This window comes from Podarcis erhardii (assembly GCF_964252035.2).
Source record: "Podarcis erhardii genome assembly, chromosome: 10".
In the NCBI taxonomy this organism is placed as follows: Eukaryota; Metazoa; Chordata; class Lepidosauria; order Squamata; family Lacertidae; genus Podarcis; species Podarcis erhardii.
The window spans coordinates 6233752-6256023 of NC_138500.1; the positions used below are offsets into that span (position 1 = coordinate 6233752).

The window sequence follows — 22272 nt, forward strand, 5'->3', positions numbered from 1 at the left end:
CCAATACAGTAAAAACCACAAAGGAGTAGGAGGCTAGGGTTCTTGAAAAAGATGCTTTATTTTGGATATCATGCGATATAATCTTTTTTAAAAAATGAGCTGGTAATACTGCATAGTGGTTAGAGTGTTGGATTAAGGCCTGGGAGAAGAGGTTTCACAACTTTGCTCAGCCAATAAGCTCATTGGGTGACCTTCCCTCAGCCTGACCTACCTTACAGGGTTGCTGTGAATATTAAATTGGGAGGGAGGAATTCATGTATGCCACTGTGAGTTCCTTGACGGGAAGGTAGGATAGAAATTTAACATAAAATAAACTCATAAAAACAAGAAAAAACAGGCATGTTGGTCAGGGTGAGGGGAGAATCTTCAAAATTCACAAGAGGGCCATACGTCCTCACCAAAATGTCACAATACTGCGCCAAGAGATTAAAAATATAAATTCTAAAGACTGGTTCAACAACCGTCTTACTGCCTCACATCTATCGATTGCCCAAAGATGGAAAAGATATTGGCACCTCATTACGGAAGAATAAGAGATGGAAAATTGCATTGCATGAAAAACTAGCCTGAAAAGAAAAACAAAGGTAGCTCCTTTTGTCTGAGTTTGGTGGGATTTTATTGAATGCAGAAGAAAAGAAAACAGGCACCTGTCTCTTTCACAAATCTTTCAAGGAATTTGGGATAAGTAACATCTAATTACAGTAGTTGAATTTTTAAGAACATAATGTAGAACCTTCTATTCTTAATGCTTTTGATCCCTCAGGTTTTTTTTTTTGCACAAAACCAGAAAACTGGACCTTGGCTGCTAATTAGTCTTCCAAAGGTGGCAAAATGAGAACGGGGCCTTTTCTTCAGTGGCTCCCCATTTGTGGAATTCTCCCCCCAGGGAGGCTCACCTGGTGCCTTCATTACACACCTTTAGGTGCCAGGCGAAAATATTTCTCTTCTGCCAGACCTTTGGCTCATTAACAATCTATACTCTCCCAGAACTACAGTTCCCAGAGTCGTTCAACGGTTCTCTTCCCAGGGAACTCTGGGAATTGTAGTTCTCTGAAGGTAGTAGGGGATCTCCTAACAACTCTCAGCCCCCTTAACAAACTACAGCTCCCATAATTCCTTGGAAGAGGCCATGAGTGTTGTCATAATGCTTTAAATGGATGTTGCGACTGTGACCTAAATTGAAACAAATATGATCAGATCTGAACACAGTGGTACCTTGCTTCTCAAACTTAATCCGATCTGGAAGTCTGTTCCAAAACCAAAGCGTTTCAAAACCAAGGTGTGCTTCCCCAAAGAAAGTAATGCAAAACAAAGTAATCTGTTCCAGACTTTTAAAAACAACCCCTAAAATAGCAATTTGACATGAATTTTACTATCTAACGAGGCCACTGATCCATAAAATGAAAGCAATAATCAATGTACTGGACAATAAAATAGAGTACTGTAGATGATAATTTTTTTTAAAAAAATAAAATTCTTACCTGCACTGATAGCCATTGTTTGAATGGGGGCTTTTATCCATTTCCACAGTCACACAATCAATCAATCAATCAGCAGTTGAACCGGGTTCCACACAGTCACAAAAACAAATGAACCGAAAAAGCCTCAAAAACAAAAACGCAAAATAACTAGCAAAAACAAAAGCGCCAAACTTAATCTGTTCGGGAAGTCCGTTTGACTTCCAAAATGTTCGAAAACCAAGGCGCAGCTTCTGATTGGTGCAGGCGCCCCAGAAACAATAGCCGACAGCTGCTTTTGGATGTTCAGCTTCCGAAAAACGTTCAAAAACCGGAACACTTTCTTCCGGGTTATTGGCGTTTGGGAACTAAGGCGTTTGAGAACCAAGGTACCACTACATAAGGAAAGTGGATTAGTAGCTGAATAATGTTCATTTTTGTGTGTGTGTGAGGCTGCTGATTATAAAGACACCTGTTGCAAATGAACCAACTATTTCCACACAGGCTGCTGTTTATTGGTGCAGTTCTTTTGGGCTGCATGTGAGCCAGTTAACCAAACCAGGTGCAGCCCCTAAATGCCATTAAGGAAGAGCTAACGAGGTCTGTAAAAAAAATGATTCCTTAGCATCACTTGGAGACCCAAAAGAAATTGACTCTAACCCTGCAATGTTGTCCAGTCTGTGGTTCCAGTTCCAAGGTGGGTGTGTGGGGAGAGCATGTCAAAAGTGCAGTTTATGACAACCAGGTAAATATCCAATTTAGGGTTATTATCCCTCTATCGCATGGGGCAGGGAAGGAATAGTGGTAGCCAGAGTAACTTGAGGACTGGGGCACCCCGTAAATGTAATTCAGTTTTAACAATCCCATTTTGTTGATTTTGGGTGTGGATTACAACAACCCTTTACGGTGGGCCAGTATAATTATTCTTACTTTGGCAAAGATGTGGGGCAGCAGGTCCCAAAGAAATACACGATTGCAAATTCGGGAGGCAAGGCTGTATGTCTTCTCTGCTGCGTTTTTTGGATTGGCCGGTTGTTGTTACCCTTGCTCATGAGTAGGCAAACTAAGGCCCGGATCTGGCCCAATCGCCTTCTCAATCCGGCCCACGGACGGTCCAGGAATCAGCATGTTTTTACACAAGTAGAATGTGTCCTTTTATTTAAAATGCATCTCTGGGTTATTTGTGGGGCATAGGAATTCGTTCATTTTTTCCTCCAAAATATAATCCGGCCCCCCACAAGGTCTGAGGGACAGCGGACCGGCCCCCTGCTGAAAAGGTTTGCTGACCCCTCTGTTTCAAGTTTCCACTGTTGCTTTAAGACGACACCTTACCTAATTTTTCTGTGCTCCTCTAAAATGTGGGGTTCTTATTGCGCATTTGTGACTTTTTAGGATGCTGCAAACCACCTGGGTTATTATTTTTTGAAATATATGAACGACAGGCTATATATGTAACATTCCATTTATATGTGCGTCTGTGTATATAACTGCCATTTATATATTCTGAAGATTTTATTATAGTTCCAACTGCTTGTTTACATACACCTTGACCACCTTAGGACTCTTTCGGCATCGCTCCAGGGCAAAGGCTAAAAACATGAACAGGAGGCAGATCTGCGTCGACGGATTTGGTCCTTGCAACCCAGCCTTCTTTGCCAACCTGGTGCCCACCAGATGTTTGGCCCTGCAACTCCCATCATCATTTGATGGAGGGCACCAGGTTTGGCGAAGCCTGAGGACACTGGGTTTCTTTTTAAGTCTCCCAATTTCTCTCGATTTTATTATTCTGGCGTGCGCTTATTCCCCCCCCCCCAATTTTTTAATTAAGTTTTCCACAATTATAACAAACATAAAGAAAAAGAAAAACACACAAAAGAAAACACAATACAGTATTAAACAAGAAAAACAAAAACAAGATGTAATCTTAAAAACCCAATTTCTTTTACATTGTTAATTGACTTCCTCAGATCCCCCCCTTCTGAAATTCATTCTATCTGCATGTAACAGCTCTCCAAAAACATTCTTAGTTAATTCCAGCAATTAACTATTTGATTCTCATTTCTTACTATTCTCCCTCTAATTTGCTTACAATCAAATCCCAATCCTAGGCCTATTTGGTACTTTCAGGTGATTTCTAATTATTCACATGAGAATATTTATTCAAGTAATCCTGAAATTTCTTCCAATATTCTGGCATGCGCTTAAAAGCCAGCCACCGTCGCTGATCCCGGTTGCACAGCAACCTTTCTCCTCCTTGCAAATCCGGGCTCTGCAAGGCGCTAGTCCCCATTTTCCCCAACGATGTTTGCTTTGCTTTGCTTTGCTTGTTTGCTTGCTCTTTTATTTTTTATTTCTCCTTGCAATCGGGGCTCTGCAAGGCGCTAGTCCCCACTTTTCCCAAGGGTGCTTGCTTGCACTGCTTTTCTTGCATTTTTTAATTTTTATTTTTTGCAAAGATTTGACGCGTGTGGCGTGGCGCGGGGAGGAAAAGCAAAGCCAGTCCCCAGTTTTTCCAAGCAATGCTTGCTTTGCTTTGCTTGCTTGTTTGCACTTTTCTTTATTTCTCCTTGCAATCGGGGCTCAGCAAGGCGCTAGTAATAATAATACTAATAATACTAATAATACTAATTTATTATTTATACCCCGCCCATCTGGCTAAGTTTCCCCAGCCCTTCTGGGCGGCTTCCAATCAAATGTTAAAAACAATACAGCATTAAATATTAAAAACTTCCCTAAACAGGGCTGCCTTCAGATGTCTTTTAAAAAGAAGATAGCTGCTTATTTCCTTCACATCTGAAGGGTGGGTGCCACTACTGAGAAGGCCCTCTGCCTGGTTCCCTGTAACCTCACTTCTCGCAGGGAGGGAACTGCCAGAAGGCCCTCGGTGCTGGACCTCAGTGTCCGGGCAGAACGATGGGGGTGGAGACGCTCCTTCAGGTATACTGGACCGAGGCCATTTAGGGCTTTCAAGGTCAGCACCAACACTTGGAATTGTGCTCGGAAATGTACTGGGAGCCAATGCAGATCTCTCAGGACCGGTGTTATGTGGTCTTGGTGCCCACTCCCAGTCTCCAGTCTAGCTGCCGCATTCTGGATTAGTTGTAGTTTCCGGGTCACCTTCAAAGGTAGCCCCACGTAGAGCGCATTGCAGTAGTCCAAGCGGGAGATAACCAGAGCATGTACCACTCTGGCGAGACAGTCCGCAGGCAGATAGGGTCTCAGCCTACGTACCAGATGGAGCTGGTAAACAGCTGCCCTGGATACAGATTTGACCTGTGCCTCCATGGACAGCTGTGAGTCCAAAATGACTCCCAGGCTGCTCACCTGGTCCTTCAGGGGCACAGTTACCCCATTCAGGACCAGGGAGTCCTCCACACCCGCCTGCCTCCTGCCCCCCCAAAACAGTACTTCTGTCTTGTCAGGATGCAACCTCAATCTGTTAGCCGCCATCCATCCTCCAACCGCCTCCAGACACTCACACAGCACCGTCACCGCCTTCACTGGTTCTGATTTAAAAGAGAGGTGGATCTAGTCCCGACTTTTCCCGAACGGTACTTGCATTGCTTTCCTTGCATTTTTCATTTTTATTTTTTGCAAAGATTTGACGCGCGTGGCGGAAAAGCAAAGCTAGTTCCCGAGCGATGCTTGCTTTGCTTTGCTTTGCTTTGCTTTTTCATTTCTCCTTGCAATCGGGGCTCTGCAAGGCGCTAGTCCCCACTTTTCCCGAGCGGCGCTTGCTTGCACTGCTTTTCTTGCATTTTTTCATTTTTATTTTTTGCAAAGATTTGACGCGCGTGGCGGAAAAGCAAAGCAAGCCGGAAGTTCAAAGCCTGCTGGAGGCATCCGACTTTTTCCGGGTCAGTTTTCACTTTCTTTCTGTCGCCCTCCCTCGCCACCTCCCTCCCTTCCCTTGCTTGCAAAACAGGGATTTTTTTTCACTTCCTGGGGTCGGCGGATGAGCTGCTCCGGCCTCCCTCCTCCTCCGAAGGAGCCTGGAGTCGGACATGTTTCTCTTTTTCTTCCACGAAAGCGCTTTTTCCTCCTTTTTCCAAGGGGGGCTTTGCAGATCGGGCTCCCCCCGCTCGCCTTAAGACAAAAGGAGGCGGCGGCGAGGCCATCTTTACGCACGATCGTGCGCTCTTGCAACTGGCGTTTCCAAACGCCCAGACGGGAAAAGAGCGCAGCTGCTATTCCATATATATATATATATTATTTTATTTTTGCAAGTTACTTTCTCCCTGTCATTTTTTCCCCCTGCAAAGCGCGCGGCCTGCGATTGGGGATCGAGACTTGCATCTCCCGTCTTGCAATTTTCGCATCCCAAATAAATCGTCGGGGATCCTTTTTTGGGAAAGCAGATCGCGCTGGAGGACACCCCCCCGTCTGCCTCCCTTTTTAATCATAATGATGGTGATGATGATGATGCAAAGCGACGCCCGCAAAGGGAAAGGGGGTCGTTGACACGCGTTTCGTCCGTTCACACGTGAAGGAATGCACGGAAGGCCCGGCGCTTTAGCGGAAAGGAAAGAAGGGTGAAAGTGATCGCGGAGGTGTAAAGGAGCAAGAATCCGAAAAGGGGGGAAAGGAAGGAGAGGGGCTGGATCCTGCTGGCTCGTTGACCATGGGAGATCCTCGGAGCAACAGCCAAAGGATTTTGACACCTGTTGCGGGTGAGTGAGGATGCGCAAGCGGGACGACGCGTGTCGGTCGATGCGGGGATGTCATTATCTCCCTTTCTTTGTGATTTGCTCCGAAACAATCCCCCTTTACGGTTCCCCCTCGGGTCAGTTGCGCGCGATCCTACCTCCAGCAATGCGCCTTCGCCTGGGTTGCGGGGACCCTTTTAAAAGGCGCAAAAATGAAAGATGAGCCAGCCGGGGGGAAGCGCTCTTGCGCAAGCCTCTTTCCCCCCTCCCGCGGTGGATCGGAAGGCAGGATTGGAACCCAGGATTGGGGAAGAGCTCCTGCGCGCGGAAATGGCAAAAAGCTCCCTGCGATCGGCGCTTTCACCCGCGGAGTGAAAGCGAAAAGCGAGGCTCACATGCCGGCGTGGAAAGCGCTCCGGCGCAATATCCGGCGTCGGAACGGATGGGAGCTGCGCAGGAGCTCTTCTGCCTCTTGTGGGGATCTTCCAGCGTGCGATCGCGGTGGGGTTTTTATCGTTTCCATTTCTTCCAAGCGCCGTTTAGACAAAAAGGTCCGGAGCTGGCAGTGTGGGGCCTTCTAAAGGATCCGGATCACTGAATCCGGATTTCCCTGGTTGGCCACACGTTTTTGTTGACCGGCAGGAAGCTTTCAACAACCTGATTTCCTCCTTGTGAAGTAAGCCCTACTGAGCCACGTGCTTTACTCCCAGGTAAAGCCTGCAAGAGAGAGGGGCGGCTGCCTTAGGGCACTTTTGCAAAATCTGAGATTTTTCTCCAAATGCCCCTACCCGCGTTAAACCGCGATCCCGTGAATATTTACTCTGACGTAAGGCCCTCACTCTATCCAATGGGCCTTCTTCCTTAGGAAGTGCGCTTAGGACTGCAGTGACTGATATTGTCACCTGAGTGTGCGAGGAGGACACGCTTCTTGTTACAGAACAAGCCATTCCAGTCTCACCCCTGGGTTGCATTGCTTTGGGTCTTTACGTACGAGTAAACCCAGTGCAATTTGCTGGGACTTGCTTCCTTCTCCTGCCTGCATTTTATCAATTCACATATTGCATTTATATCCCACCTTTTTCTCCCAGGAGCCCAAAGCGGCCCAATTTCTCCCCCTTCGATTTAATGCCACAACAACTCTGCGAGGTAGGCTGAGGGGCAGTGGCTGGCCCAAAGTTGCCCAGCGAGTGGGGATTCGAACCCAAGTCTCTCAGGTTCTACTCTGACACTCTAGGCGTTCCGCCGTGCTGGTTCAGCAGGAGATATGACTTTGAGCGTCCGTGAATTTTTAAATCTGAAGTTTGCCTTGTGCATTGTGCTTGGAAATAAGTGCTTGCTCCCAGGGTCGTGTGTGCAGGATCGGAGCCCTAATCCTCGGGGTTACGATCCTGCGTGCGTTGGGAGGGCCGTTCAAAGTGATCCAATGCATTTGGACTGTGGAAGGGAGTTCCGCTGGTATTCGCAGGGACCACGAGGCTCATCAAATTCAACCCTCTGCGATGCAGAAATCTCAGCCAAAGCGTCTATGGCAGATGGCTACTCAAAGAGCAAAAATTGCCATTAGAAAGCTTTATGTGAAGTTCTTTGCTTGCTTTTTAGATGCATGTTAGTGAGTTTTTTGGTGCTTCCCTTCGCCGCTCCTTCAACCTCTCCCCCCCCCCCACTTTTAAAGAAAACTTATCTGTAAGAGAACAAGCTGTTCTTTGCAGACTGCAAAAACGACAGCTTTTAGTTTGTTTTCTTAAGGAAAGGAGAAACGGAAGTACAAATGGCCTTTGTGAAAAGTGTTAACTGCAGGACAAAAATCTAGCTAAAATCAAGGGCGATCTGAACTGTAACTTTGTAAATCAGTGTTTGCTGCCATGATGATTAAAGATTGTGCTAAGATCGGAGGAGAGGGAGGGAACTCTTGCTTGTTCCACCGAACTCAGAAGCTTGGGATCGGACGGTGGAACAAGACAGTGTCTTCTCTGTGGTAGCTCCTGAGTTGTGGAATTCCTTTCCAACAGAGGTCTGCTTGGCACCTTCATCAGCCAGCTTTCTGCAAGCGCTGAAGGCTCGTTTCTTGTTTCAAACTATTTTTAAATATTGTGTTTTCACTTTCAGTATTGTGTTTTAGTAGCCTGGTATTAGAAACTCGGATATGGAAGCTAAATGGCATTTTAAACCTAGCCTACGGTCGCCAAAGCCGAATGTCTAGGTCATGAGTAGGCAAACTAAGGCCCCCCGGGGGCTGGATCCGGACCAGTTGCCTTTTAAATCTGGCCTGTGAACGGTCCGGGAATCAGCGTGTTTTTACATGAGTAGAATGTGTGCTTTTATTTAAAATGCATCTCTGAGTTATTTGTGGGGCATAGAAATTCGTTCTCTCCCCCCCCCCCCAAATTGTCCGGCCTCCCACAAGGTCTGAGGGACAGTGGACCAGCCCCCTGCTGAAAACGTTTGCGGACCCCTGGTCTAGGTGTTTTTTTTTTTTAAAAAAAAATGAGCTTACTATTTTTATTACTATTAATTCATTTCATTTCATTATATTTTAAAGGGGGGGGGGAATCACCAATCAGAAGCCACACCTTGGTTTTGAACCAAGATAGTTTTTTACTATCTAGTTAGATAGTAAAAGTCATGTTACATTGCTGTTTTAGGAGTTGTTTTTAAAAGTCTGGAACAGATTAATCCGTTTTGCATGACTTTCTATGGGAAAGCGTGCACTGTTTTGGAACGCTTTGGTTTTGGAACGGATTTCCGGAATGGATTAAGTTTGAGAACCACGGTACCACTGTACATTGTTTCTGTGCTTGAGAAATATAATAAAACTCAGAAAAGACGTTCTTACAGTGGAATGTTATGCATGTTGTCTACTAGCAAGTAAGTCCTGTTAAGTTCAATGGGGCTTGTTGTTGTTTAGTCATTTAGTCGTGTCCGACTCTTCATGACCCCCTGGACCAGAGCACGCCAGGCCCTCCTGTCTTCCACTGCCTCCCGCAGTTGAGTCAAACTCATGTTGGTAGCTTTGAGAACACTGTCCAACCATCTCGTCCTCTGTCGTCCCCTTCTCCTTGTGCCCTCCATCTTTCCCAGCATCAGGGTCTTTTCCAGGGAGTCTTCTCTTCTCATGAGGTGGCCAAAGTCTTCAGGATCTGTCCTTCCAGTGAGCACTCAGGGCTGATTTCCTTCAGAATGGAGAGGTTGGATCTTCTTGCAGTCCAGGGGACTCTCAAGAGTCTCCTCCAGCACCAGAATTCAAAAGCATCCATTCTTCGGCGATCAGCCTTCTTTATGGTCTAGCTCTCACTTCCATACATCACTACTGGAAAAACCAGAGCTTGAACTATACGGACCTTTGTTGGAAAGGTGATGTGTCTGCTTTTTAAGATGCTGTCTAGGCCTGTCATTGCCCTTCTCCCAAGAAGCAGGCGTCTTTTAATTTCGTGACTGCTTTCACCATCTGCAGTTATCATGGAGCCCAAGAAAGTAAAATCTCTCACTGCCTCCATTTCTTCCCCTTCTATTTGCCAGGAGGTGATGGGCCCAGAGGCCGTGATCTTCGTTTTTTTTGATGTTGAGCTTCAGACCATATTTTGCGCTCTCCTCTTTCACCCTCATTAAGAGGTTCTTTAACTCCTCCTCATTTTCTAACATCAATGTTGTGTCATCTGCATATCTGAGGTTGTTGATATTTCTTCCGGCGATCTTATTTCCAATGGGGCTTACTCCTAGGTAAATATGCATGGGATCACAGCCTTCTGAGTCTCTGCTGGTGACAGCTAAACCTCTGGCTATGGAAACAGCAGGGCTCTCTCTATTGTTTATTTTCTCTCTCTCCCCCCACCCTGGTCTATTTTAGTGTTTTATAGCTGTTTTAAAGATTACATTCCATTTTTACATTTTTGTTACCGTATACATTGCTCTGAGCATTCTGCATGGGGTTGGAATTCCGGCTCAGAACATTTTAGGAGGGGAAAAAAGAAATGAACAAACTTGTTAGCCTTATTTTTCTCTTTTAACCGATATCCGAGCTGATTATTTGTGCTGAGTTGTTAGAAATTCAAAATGGGGTGTGCGTTTCAAGCCCATAAAAGGCTCCTTGCATTATTAGCAATGTTGCAAATAAATTGTATACTTTGTTAGATTCAGGTGGTGTGCGCTAAGTTGACTTTTGCAACAGTAATTGAATTCCGTGCAAAGGAAAACTCAAATGTTCTTTTACATAGCTTCAAAGTATTACTTGCACAGAAAAATTGTGGGAGGGGGAAGAAGAAGGTCAATTTACTAAAATGCAATAGAAAATGGTTGATCCAGTTTCTTCGGGCAGGTGTGTTAGAGACAGGAAAAGTGCTACAAAGAAGTTGCAAGGAGGTTTCCAAAACCTCCCAGAACATTCGAGATGATACATACTCAACTGTGCTGATTTTTGTGTCAACCGCGAGCAGTTTGGAGTCATTTGAATGTTGTGCAAAACCATGGTTTATTGTGACAATAATGATCCTCGTCTCCTCCAGAACCTATATTCTCTTTCCTCCTCTGGCACGCTCAGGAGAAGATTGGAAAATTTCACTTCCGATTCCAGTTAACCACGGTTTAGCGTGACATCTGCTTAGTCTTAGCTATGATTTTTGGCTTGTTTTTCACAGAAAAATAATAAAAAAGAGGTTTCCAGGCCGGCCTCATTTATCTCCATGTCCGAAAAACTACCAGCTGTTAGATTTCTGTATCAGGCTGCTGAAAAGTTCAAGGAATGCTTGCTTTCTCCCCTTTCTGTGCAGCATTTAATAATAATAATAATAATAATAATAATAATAAAATAAATAAATAAATTTACACCCCACCCTCCCCAGCCAAGGCCAGGCTCAGGGCGGCTAACAAGCAATAATAAAAACAAGAATGAATACAACTTAACTTAGGGAGATTGCAGAGTAAGTTTGCTGCAACCTTGAGTCTGCACAGGGCGACCTTCCTGGTATTTGCAGCATTCGAGTGCGAGGTCCTTGAGCCATGTCCCGTGTGATGCTTAGCACAGCACAAGAACTTGACCTGCCAGTTTAACAGGGAAGCTAGCGTCTGTTCGTGGGAAAACGGGCGCTTTTCGGTGAGGTCCACCCCTCTTGCATTCTTTTCCTCTTCCCTCCCATCCCGTTTAATTCTTTTAGAAAACACAGCCCTTTAAAACAGCACGTTATTTATTTATTTATTTTTAAAGATTTTTATTGATACAACAAGAAAAAAAAAATACCAAATTACACACAGGAATAACCATAGACACATAATTTTCTTGGCAAATAATAAAACATATATTGGTCTTAACACTAAAGACCCAACCTCCCGTCTATTCCATATTTCGATTTCATATTCCTTATTGCCAAAACACACTTTTGTCATAATTAAACTTATTCTTAATAAATCTAATTTCTTAGATCTACCTTGCAACAATTACTGAAGTTGTTCGAATGCTGCGACAGAATTTAAACTACTATATTTCTTTTTCAGATATTCTTTGAAAACCTCCCATTTTGAAGCAAATTCCTGTTTCGATTTATTCTTTATTTTTTCTGATAGACCATCTAATTCGGCATATTCTGTCAGCTTTTGAGTCCAATCTTGTATGGAAGGAATTTCATTACTCTTCCATTTTGCTGCGATCAAAACTCTTGCTGCCGCCGTCGCATATAAAAAGATACCCTTCCCCTTTTGTGGAATATCCAAATCTGTTATTCCCGGGAGGTCGGCCTCTGTTTTTTTTTATTGAAAGAGATCTTTAGCATTTTTTGCAGTTCTGCATGGATACTCTCCCAGAATACCTGTATTTTCCTACATATCCACCACATATGGTAGAAAGTTCCTGAGTCTCCGCATTTCCAACAATTACTTGACACATTTTTATACATTTCCATGGTGTTAGATACCAGTGATGTAAAACAGCACGTTATTTAACCGCAGTTAACGTAACGGCACTGGTCTCTCTTCCAAATACGTACCACCTAAAAATCATTTTCTGTCTAATTGCATTGATGAAAAATAGCAACAGGAAATTTACTGGGGAACAGAGGAGGTGAGTGCAGAAACAGGTGAGAAAAAGGAATTTATCAAAAAGGTGCAGTCAAAATTTTGCTCCCAGACACCTCTATTTTGGAATGTTTTGGCTCCTGGATACCGAAAACCCAGAAGTAACTGCTTCAGTTTTTGAACCATTTTCGGAAGCCAAACGCCTTCCGGGGAGTTTTTTTCCTTTTTCCTCCATTGACTTTGCAATCCTCTGTTGTCGAACATTTCGGAAGTCGAGGGGTCTTCCGGAACGGATTACGTCCGAAAACCGAGGTTTGACTGAACCTTGGTTCTCGAACTTAATCCAATTGACTCCCAAAAGCATTCGAAAACCAAGGCGCTGCTTCCGATTGCCTGCAGGATCTCCTGCGCTCAAGCGGAAGTTGCGTCGGACGTTCGGCTTCCGAAAAACGTTCGCAAACTGGAACACTTCCGGGTTTGTGATGTTCGTGAGCCGATTTGTTCGAGAACCCAGGTACCACTGTATATTGAAAATCCTTTCAAAAATATAAAGTCTACAAAAGTTATTCTCGGAAGGGGTTGTTTAACAAGGATCTGATCAGTTTATTCAAAGTTACTTCTAGAGAGGAGGTGTGGGTGATTTTTTCATTATCAATGGATCTGAATGGAGTGGGCACTGGAAATTTCATACAGTGACCCGTTACTGGAAACCACAGGAGGAGAGTAGACCCTTGTGCTTGAATCCTGACCACTGTGAGAACATGATACAGTGGTACCTCGCAAGACGAATGCCTCGTAAGACGAAAAACTCGCAAAACAAAAGAGTTTTTCGTCTTTTGAGTTGCTTCGCAAGACGGATTTCCCTATGGGCTTGCTTCGCAAGACGAAAACGTCTTGCAAGTTTGTTTCCTTTGTCTTGCAAGTTTGTTTCCTTTTTCTTAAAACCGTGCATTCACTTCGAGGAGCAACTCATAGCACGTGGTGTGGTAGCCTTTTTTGAGGTTTTTGAAGACTTTGGTGATTTTTGAAGCTTTTCCAAAGTCCGTGCTTCGCAAGACGAAAAAATCGCAAGACGAAAAAACTCGCGGAACGAATTAATTTCGTCTTGCGAGGCACCACTGTATTGGACCAAATGGGCCACTGACCTGATCCAGAGGATCCTTTTGTGTTCTGAGGAGTGATGAATTTTGATTCCAGAATCGCCATGGTCTTGTTTGGTCACTGGAATATTCATTATCATCACACATTCTCTGCAATTTTTTTCACTTCCCCGTCACTGATACTAAATGGCCGGTGGTGTTGATTATAAAAAAATCGGAGCGGCGAATCGTGGAGCTCCCATGGGAATATGCCGGCACGAGTACTGTCACCCATCTCTTCCACATTTCAAACACTGTCAGTGTAAATCTGCCTTAATAATAATAATAATAATAATAATAATAATTTATTTATACCCCACCCATCTGGCTGGGCTTCCCCAGCCACTCTGGGCGGCTTCCAACAAAATATTAAAATACAGTACAGTGGTACCTCAGGTTAAGAACGTAATTCGTTCTGGAGGGCTGTTCTTAACCTGAAACTGTTCTTAACCTGAAGCACCACTTTAGCTAATGCGGCCTCCCGCTGCCGCTGCTCTGCCGGAGCACGATTTCTGTTCTCATCCTGAAGCAAAATTCTTAACCTGAGGTAATATTTCTGGGTTAGCGGAGTCTGTAACCTGAAGCGTCTGTAACCTGAAGTGTATGTAACCCGAGGTACCACTGTAATGCATCAGACATTAAAAGCTTCCCTGAACAGGGCTGCCTTCAGATGTCTTCTAAAAGTCTGGTAGTTGTTGTTCTCTTTGTCATCTGGTGGGAGGGCGTTCCACAGGGCGGGTGCCACCACCGAGAAGGCCCTCTGCCTGGATCCCTGTAACTTGGCTTCTTGCAGTGAGGGAACCGCTGGAAGGCCCTCGGCGCTGGACCTCAGTGTCCGGGCAGAACAATGGGGGTGGATATGCTCCTTCAGATATACTGGACCGAAGCCGTTTAGGGCTTTCAAGGTCAGCACCAACACTTTGAATTGTGCTCGGAAACGTACTGGGAGCCAATGCAGATCTTTCAGGACCAGTGTTATGTGGTCTCGGCGGCTGCTCCCAGTCACCAGTCTAGCTGCCGCATTCTGGATTAATTAAGACTTTGTGGCCCCATTTGGTGCCCTTCAGAGGATGGAAACAGGGCAGCGAGCGAAGTTCTTCTGTTTGTTGTTTCCTTCCTAATGGGCGGAGCGCGGCCTGTAAGCAACAGTTCTAATTGGCATCAGGCGATGGAAATTAATATGTGGAATCATTATAAGCGCAGTGTGTTCGTGGGTGTAATGACATGGCTGGTGAAGTTGTGGTCCTGGGAGATGTAAAACGGAATAGAGGTGCCCCTTGGGTTTTCGGTTGGGTTTTTTCACATTGAGACATCACTATAGCTCCCTTGGTTACTTCTTTTACATTCCTGCTTTAAAATTCCACTGAAATGTGTGGACTGCAACTAGCTCCCTGCCTGAAGGACCTGTGGCTTAAGTTGCTGTTGTTGAAACCCGAAATCCACAATACTTTTGTGCTCCAGATACGATGTCGAAGACATTGGCACATTGCGAGTCCCCAACACGACACATTCCATAATCCCCTGCCCCTTAATTCTATTATTATTATTATTATTATTATTATTATTATTATTATTATTATTAAATTTTTGCACTTAATGTTGCAATACATATATGAACTCTTTACATATTGATACATATACATTATATTTGTAAATTCACATTTTCACATTTCATTATGTACCAACTTTTATGCATTTCTTATTCCCTGCCCTTCCGTCTTCCCTCATTATTTCGTAACTTTATTATTGAGATTGTAATTTTGTATCTTAATAATTAAACATTCAATCTTATATATCTGCTTAGCTTAACTTAACTTTGTGAAATCAGTCTATACGTATCAATAAATGCTTGTTGGAGCATCTTTTGGTCATGTGTTCTTCTACACCTTTCCATTCCTGTTTGAGATTTTGATTAGATGGCATTCTTATTGTTGCCGTCATTTTTGCTAATTCAGTCATTAAAAAAAAAATTTTTTTTTGCCAATCTTTCAGTGTTGGTAACTTAATTCTTTTTTTTTAATGAATTTATTTTATTGTTGCTGGGTTGGTGGGTGAAGCCTGGTTTTTGAGGGGAGATGGCCTTTTTGTCTGTTTTTGTATGTGTGTGTGTGTGTGTGTGTGTGTGTGTAGATAGGTTAATTGTTCTTGTTGTTTAGTCGTTTAGTCGTGTCCGCCTCTTCATGACCCCCTGGACCAGAGCACACCAGGCACTCCTGTCTTCCACTGCCTCCCGCAGTTTGGTCAGACTCATGTTTGTAGCTTCGAGAACACTGTCTCTTCTCATGAGGTGGCCAAAGTCTTCAGGACCTGTCTTTCCAGGGAGCACTCAGGGCTGATTTCCTTCAGAATGGATAGGTTTGATCTTCTTGCAGTCCATGGGACTCTCAAGAGTCTCCTCCAGCACCATAAGGTGAAATATACCGCATTTTTTGCTGTCTAAGACTCACTTTTTCCCTCTTAAAAAGTAAGGGGAAATGTGTGTGCGTCTTATGGAGTGAGTGCAGGCTGCGCAGCTATCCCAGAAGCCAGAACAGCAAGAGGGATTGCTGCTTTCACTGCGCAGCGATCCCTCTTGTTGTTCTGGCTTCTGAGATTCAGAATATATTTTTTTCCTGTTTTCCTCCTCCAAAAACTAGGTGCGTCTTATGGTCTGGTGCGTCTTATAAAACGAAAAATACGGTAATTGGTAAAACTCTACAGGATGCGTTGCTAGTATGTGAAAACAGCCCAGATCCAATGGTCTCCAGATGGTGAAGATGTCAGTCACAATCCTGTTACCCAGACATCTTTGCTTGGTTGCAGGTGGCTGATAGCCAGGTGCAAAATGCGCCTGGCACCTGGCTAATTTCAAACAGTGGTCTGTTAGGATCGTCCTGCTTGGCAGGGGGTTGGACTCGATGGCCCTTGTGGTCTCTTCCAACTCTATGATTCTATGATTCTATACTCTTGTGTAGGATCCTGGCAGAGACACATGCCTGACTGGCATGTTCCCTCCCTCCTGGTCGATCGTTTGGGAGCTTCAAAAGCTTTCTCCAGCCCAAACATCACAGCGACTGATACCAGATTCTTTTGCAGAGAATCTTGCAGAGTATTTGCAGTTGGCGTAACAGAACTCAGTAGCTCAGCATTTGGGCTAATCTACATCGCCACTGGGCCCATCACCTCCTGGCAAATAGAAGGGGAAGAAATGGAGGCAGTGAGAGATTTTACTTTTTTTGGGCTCCATGATCACTGCAGATGGTGACAGCAGCCACGAAATTAAAAGACGCCTTCTTCTTGGGAGAAAAGCAGTGACAAACCTAGACAGCATCTTAAAAAGCAGAGACATCACCTTGCCAACAAAGGTCCGTATAGTTCAAGCTATGGTTTTCCGAGTAGTAATGTATGGAAGTGAGAGCTGGACCATAAAGAAGGCTGATCGCTGAAGAATTGATGCTTTTGACTGCAAGAAGTCCCATGGACTGCAAGAAGATCAAACCTCTCCATTCTGAAGGAAATCAGCCCTGAGTGCTCACTGGAAGGACAGATCCTGAAGCTGAGGCTCCAAGACTTTGGCCACCTCATGAGAAGAGAAGACTCCCTGGAAAAGACCCTGATGTTGGGAAAGATGGAGGGCACAAGGAGAAGGGGACGACAGAGGGCGAGATGGTGGGACAGTGTTCTTGAAGCTACCAGCATGAGTTTGACCAAACTGCGGGAGGCAGTGCAAGACAGGAGTGCCTGGCTGCTCTGGTCCAGGGGGTCAAGAAGAGTCAGACACGACTAAACAACTAAACAACAACAACTTTATTTACATATAATACACGTGGAGCATTCTGACTTAGCTCCTTCCTCTTTCTCATCAAAGAAACAAAGGACAATCGTCCTACATTCCGGAAGACAGTAACACAAACATCCTGTCTCCATCACTTCCCACACTGTGGAATGAAAATATACACCGTCATGTGATAGACAACAATCCCATGACTGCAAACATGGAGCAAGAATCCTAACATGGTTTACCTTGACCGCTGGTGGCTCTCGAGAGTTTCCAGCAGAAGTCTTCCTTCCACCCTACTGGGAGATGTCAGCAACTGAAGCTGGGAACCCTCTGCAAGGCAAGCACGTGCTTCGAGCTATGGGCACTGAGGAACTCTGAGGCCACCAAGAGGGGAAGGGCCATGGCTCGGGCCAGAACATCTTTTTGCATGCAGAACGTTCCGGGTTCAATTTCCGGAGTCTCCAGGTAGGGCTGGGGGTGGGGCAGCCCTGTTTGAAATCCTGGAGTGATCTTACCAGTTAATGTAGACCAGGCACCCCCAACCTGCGGCCCTCCAGATGTTTTGGCCTACAACTCCCATGATCCCTAGCTAGCAGGGCCAGTGGTCAGGGATGATGGGAATTGTAGTCCAAAACATCTGGAGGGCCGAAGGTTGGGGATATGTGACGTAGGCAATATTGATTGATGGACCCCATTTCTTTGACATTGTCTGAAACAGTTTCTGGCACGAGGTTCTTTGTGTTTTTCCCCACAACAGTAAAAGACGTCGCCAGTTCCTTACTGTTTTGTGTCATCTACTTAAGTGCTGCTAGGAAGGTTTCTTGAAACTGATTTTCTGCGAAATCAGATAACTCTGTGGCAAGCACGTGCTCCCTAACCGAAGTTCCTTCTTATCTGAAGCCGTCGGATAATATCAAGAGATACCGGCGGATGCTAATCTACTATATTATTGCTGTTACAGTCGTACCTTGGAAGTCGAACGGAATCCATTCTGGAAGCCCGTTCGACTTCCAGAATGTTCGGAAACCAAATCGCGGCTTCTGATTGGCTGCAGGAAGCTCCTGCAGCCAATCAGAAGCTGTGGAAGCCCCGCCGGACGTTCAGGTTCCAAAAGAATGTTTCCAAACTGGAACAATCACTTCCGGGTTTGCATTGTTCAGGAGCCAAAACGTCTGAGTTCCAGGCTGTTCGACAACCAAGGTACGACTGTATTATTATTTATTAGATTTATACCCATAGATCTTTGTTAAAAATACCATAAGGGCCTAGCCCCCAATAATATACCTATTTCTTTAAAGGTAAAGGGGACCCCTGACCATTAGGTCCAGTCGTGGCCGACTCTGGGGTTGCAGCGCTCATCTTGCTTTATTGGCCGAGGGAGCCGGCATACAGCTTTCGGGCCATGTGGCCAGCATGACTAAGCCGCTTCTGGCGAAGCAGAGGAGTGCACGGAAACGCCGTTTAACTTCCCGCCGGAGCGATACCTATTTATCTACTTGCACTTTGACGTGCTTTCAAACTGCTAGGTCGGCAGGAGCAGGGACCGAGTAACGGGAGCTCACCCCGTCGCAGGGATTCGAACCGCCGACCTTCTGATCGGCAAGCCCTAGGCTCTGTGGTTTAACCCACAGCGCCCCCCGTGTCCCATCATATTTCTTTACTTACTATTAAATTTCATAGAATTATTGTAGAGTTGGAAGGGACCCTGTGGGTCATCTATTCCAACCCCTTGCAACATAATAATCTCAGCTAAAGCATCCATGACAGATGGCCGTCCAACCTCTGCTTAAAAGGTAAAAGGTAAAGGTAGCCCTGCCCGTACGCGCCAGTCGCGACCGACTCTGGGGTTGTGCGCCCATCTCGCTTAAGAGGCCGGGGGCCAGCGCTGTCCGAAGACACTTCTGGGTCACGTGGCCAGCGTGACAAAGCTGCTCTGGCGAGCCAGCACCAGCGCAGCACACGGAAATGCCGTTTACCTTCCCGCTATAAAGCGGTACCTATTTGTCTACTTGCACTTAAGGGTGCTTTTGAACTGCTAGGTGGGCAGGAGCTGGGACTGAACGACGGGAGCTCACCCGCCGCGGGGATTCGAACCGCTGACCATACGATCGGCAAGTCCTAGGCGCTGAGGTTTTACCCACAGCGCCACCTGCGTCCCTCCAACCTCTGCTTTAAAAACAAACAAACAAACAACCTCCAACCTCTGCTTAAAAACCTCCAATCGAGAGTCGGTTCCACTGTCAAACAGCTCTTGTCATCAGAAAGTTCTTCCTGATTTTGAGTCGGAATCTCCTTTCTTATAACTTGAAGCTATGGGTTCGAGTCCTCCCATCCGGAGCAGGAGAAAACGAGCTTGCTCCATTGAGATATCTGAAGATGGCTACCTCCCTCTTCTCCAGGCTAAACATACCCAGCGCTCTCAACCATTTTTCATCTAAGGAGGTAAAGGTAGCATGCCGAGGTCCTTTATTCCTCACGACGACCCTGTGAGGTTGGTCAGGCTGGGAGGCAGTGTCGGACCCAAGGCCACTCAGTGAGCTTAACGGCCGAGTGCGGATTTGAACCCCGATCTCCCAGGTCCTAGTCTTTCACTCTAACCACAACACCTCATTGACTCACAATGGAGGCATTGAAGATAAGTGTGGTTTTGCACATGTCTTTTATACCTTAACCCAGAGGTTCATGAAAGTTTGGTTCTCTGGCAGCTTGGTATGTTTGCAGAATTATACCAACAGAGCAAAATGGGCAGCATCTAAAACATTAGATGCTTTACAACTGCATATATATCAATCAATCAATCAATCTTTATTACGGTCCAGAGACCCAACAAATCGTTAGAAAGCAATGCACAATTCAGACAGCCTACCTCCAGGTTAAACAAGCACATGATACACGATATCTTTATTGTCATTGTCCCATACAGAACAATGAAATTGAAGATCTACATAAAACATTCAAAAACCCCTAAAAACTCTGAAACCCCATTTTAAAATACAATATACTATAGAGACTCATTATGCTGCATTTAGAACCAGAATTGCATTTGTGTAGAAGCTGTTTCTCAGGCGGCTAGTCCTGGTCTTTATAACTCGATACCTTCTTCCAGAAGGCAGAAGCTGAAAGAGATCATTTTCGGGGTGCGCGCTATCCTGCGCTATCTCTGCCGCTTTCTCATGGCACCTGGAAGCATAGATTTGATCCAAGGTGGGAAGAGGGCACCCAATTATTCTCTCTGCAGTCTTCACAACCCTGGACAGCATTGTTTTTCCCCTGACCGTGCAGCTCCCAAACCACACACAGAGACCATAAGTTAATACACTCTCCACAGTACAATGGTAAAATGCCATCAACAGGTCCTTTGAGAGATTGTTTTTCCAGAGGATTCTCAGAAAATATAACCTCTGCTGTGCTCTCTTCATCAGGTCTTTGCTGTTAGGTCATCTCTCAACTCCATTCCCAGAAATCGAAACACCGAGACCTGTTCCACGCACTTCCACTCAATAATGAGTGGCTGAATATTCAATTTACATTTCCTAAAGTCCACAGTAATCTCTTCTTTTTCTTTAAGTTAAGGAGTAAGTTGTTTTTCCTGCACCAACTGCTCAACTTCCTTCCTATAGACCGCCTCCCCCTCTCCAGCCGTGATTAAACCAACCACCATTGTATCATCTGCAAACTTAATAATCTCATTACTGGGGTATTTTGTTCAGACTTAAAAGATAGGGATCATTGGTCCTTGCAACCACCGATAAAAACTTCACCACTGCTAATGTTCTGGCGTTTGTCCGATCTTCCAATAGGAACCTGGCATAGTGAGCCTCTGATTTTCCCGGGAAAGGTATCAGCAAGGGTAATATTGGTTCAGCCCTGGCTTGCTCGTATTTCGCACAGTGCAGCAAAATATGTTTTATGGAATCGATGTCTTGAGCACACGAGCAAAGTCTGTCCTGGCAAGGAACTCCTCTCAACCTGCCATCCGACACTGCAGAAGGAAAGACTGGCTTTGGTGAAAAACCTTCGATAATTTGGTACTGTCAGGTTTTTAATGCAAGGTGTTAACTTAAAGACATGCCCATATTGTACTCCTACTGCCAGCGGACTACAGACTGTGTGTGATCGAGATCGCAAGTCACTGTGTGTATTATCCCATAATCTTTGCTTTAACGTTTTTAGGGTGGCTTCATAACCCAGGTAATAAAGTTGGGGGTGTGTGTGTGACAGACCAATAGAGGTGGCTTTTCTAGCCATGGTTTTCTGCCATTTGCTGACAAACTCCTCATCGGTCAAACACTGAAATCGTGAGCCAATGTTTTAGGACAGCCCACCACGCTTTAGTTGAAATTGGGCATTCACCAGCTTCTAACAGAAGTATGGAGTTGGGGACACAGTTGGGTACCTGCAGCAGAGATCGTAGAAATTTTGCCTGAAAGCCATCTAGCTTAGGCAGGTCCCCATTCTGTCAGACATTTGCAGCGTACAGGAGATGGGAAACATATATATACATATATATATATATTTGCAAAGTAAGGAGCTACTAGTAAACATTGAATTTAAGGTTAAAAATCCTGGCATGGTTGCTTTAAAAAGCAAGTTCTGCCTACAATTAATATGCTTCTGTCTCTGGTACGGAGCTTGCGTGGTTGCTGGAACACAATAGTTTCACTTTTATTTCTGCTTAAATCAGTTTCACTTTTCACTGAAATCAACGGCTGCCGTATAGAAGCACCAAACACATTTCCCTCCCGTTTGTTAACACTGAATGTTTTTTTGGTTGTGGTTTTTCTTTTGTGTAAAACCTGAATACAGTGTGCCGCTTTCAGTCCAGCCCTCTGACAACGCTCGTGGCACATAGCTATCAACTTTTCCCTTTTCTTGCGAGGAATCCTATTCGGAATAAGGGAATTTCCCTTTAAAAAAGGGAAACAACAGCTATGCCGTGGCATTTCACACTGGTTTTTCTCTCCTTCCTTTCAAATCTGCAAAGGGCAGAGAGATAAATTGATAATCCCAAAGCATATAAACTGATCATCATTTTGGAATTTAAATTAATTTAATTTGGAGTCACTTTTAGCTCAAGTTTTTTGCCTCCTTGATAATGCACTTGTGGTTTTGAAAGAGTCAGGGGCGAGGAGGAAGTTTGCTAAATTCGCTGATGATACTAAAATATAAACACAAATTAATAAAATGTGCAGACAATGTTGGCAACTGGCCTGCTATCAGGGCACTCAGTATTTTAATGCTGGCTCTAAATGTGTGTTATTGTATTTGTA

The 22272-nt window shown here is 44.9% G+C and overlaps 1 protein-coding gene and 1 long non-coding RNA gene across 3 annotated transcripts in view; one reads left to right on the forward strand and one right to left on the reverse strand.

Annotated features, from left to right (window-relative positions):
• Positions 1 to 22272, reverse strand: part of LOC309352068 — a 62223-nt gene that overhangs the window by 16398 nt on the left and 23553 nt on the right. The window lies entirely within an intron of this gene.
• The window catches only part of TASOR2 (transcription activation suppressor family member 2), a 68344-nt gene continuing 51467 nt past the window's right edge, over positions 5396 to 22272 (forward strand). For both annotated transcript variants that reach the window (XM_081879574.1, XM_081879575.1), the window contains exon 1: positions 5396 to 6127. The gene's annotated coding sequence lies outside the window, so the exon portion shown is untranslated. The remainder of the gene's footprint in view (positions 6128 to 22272) is intronic.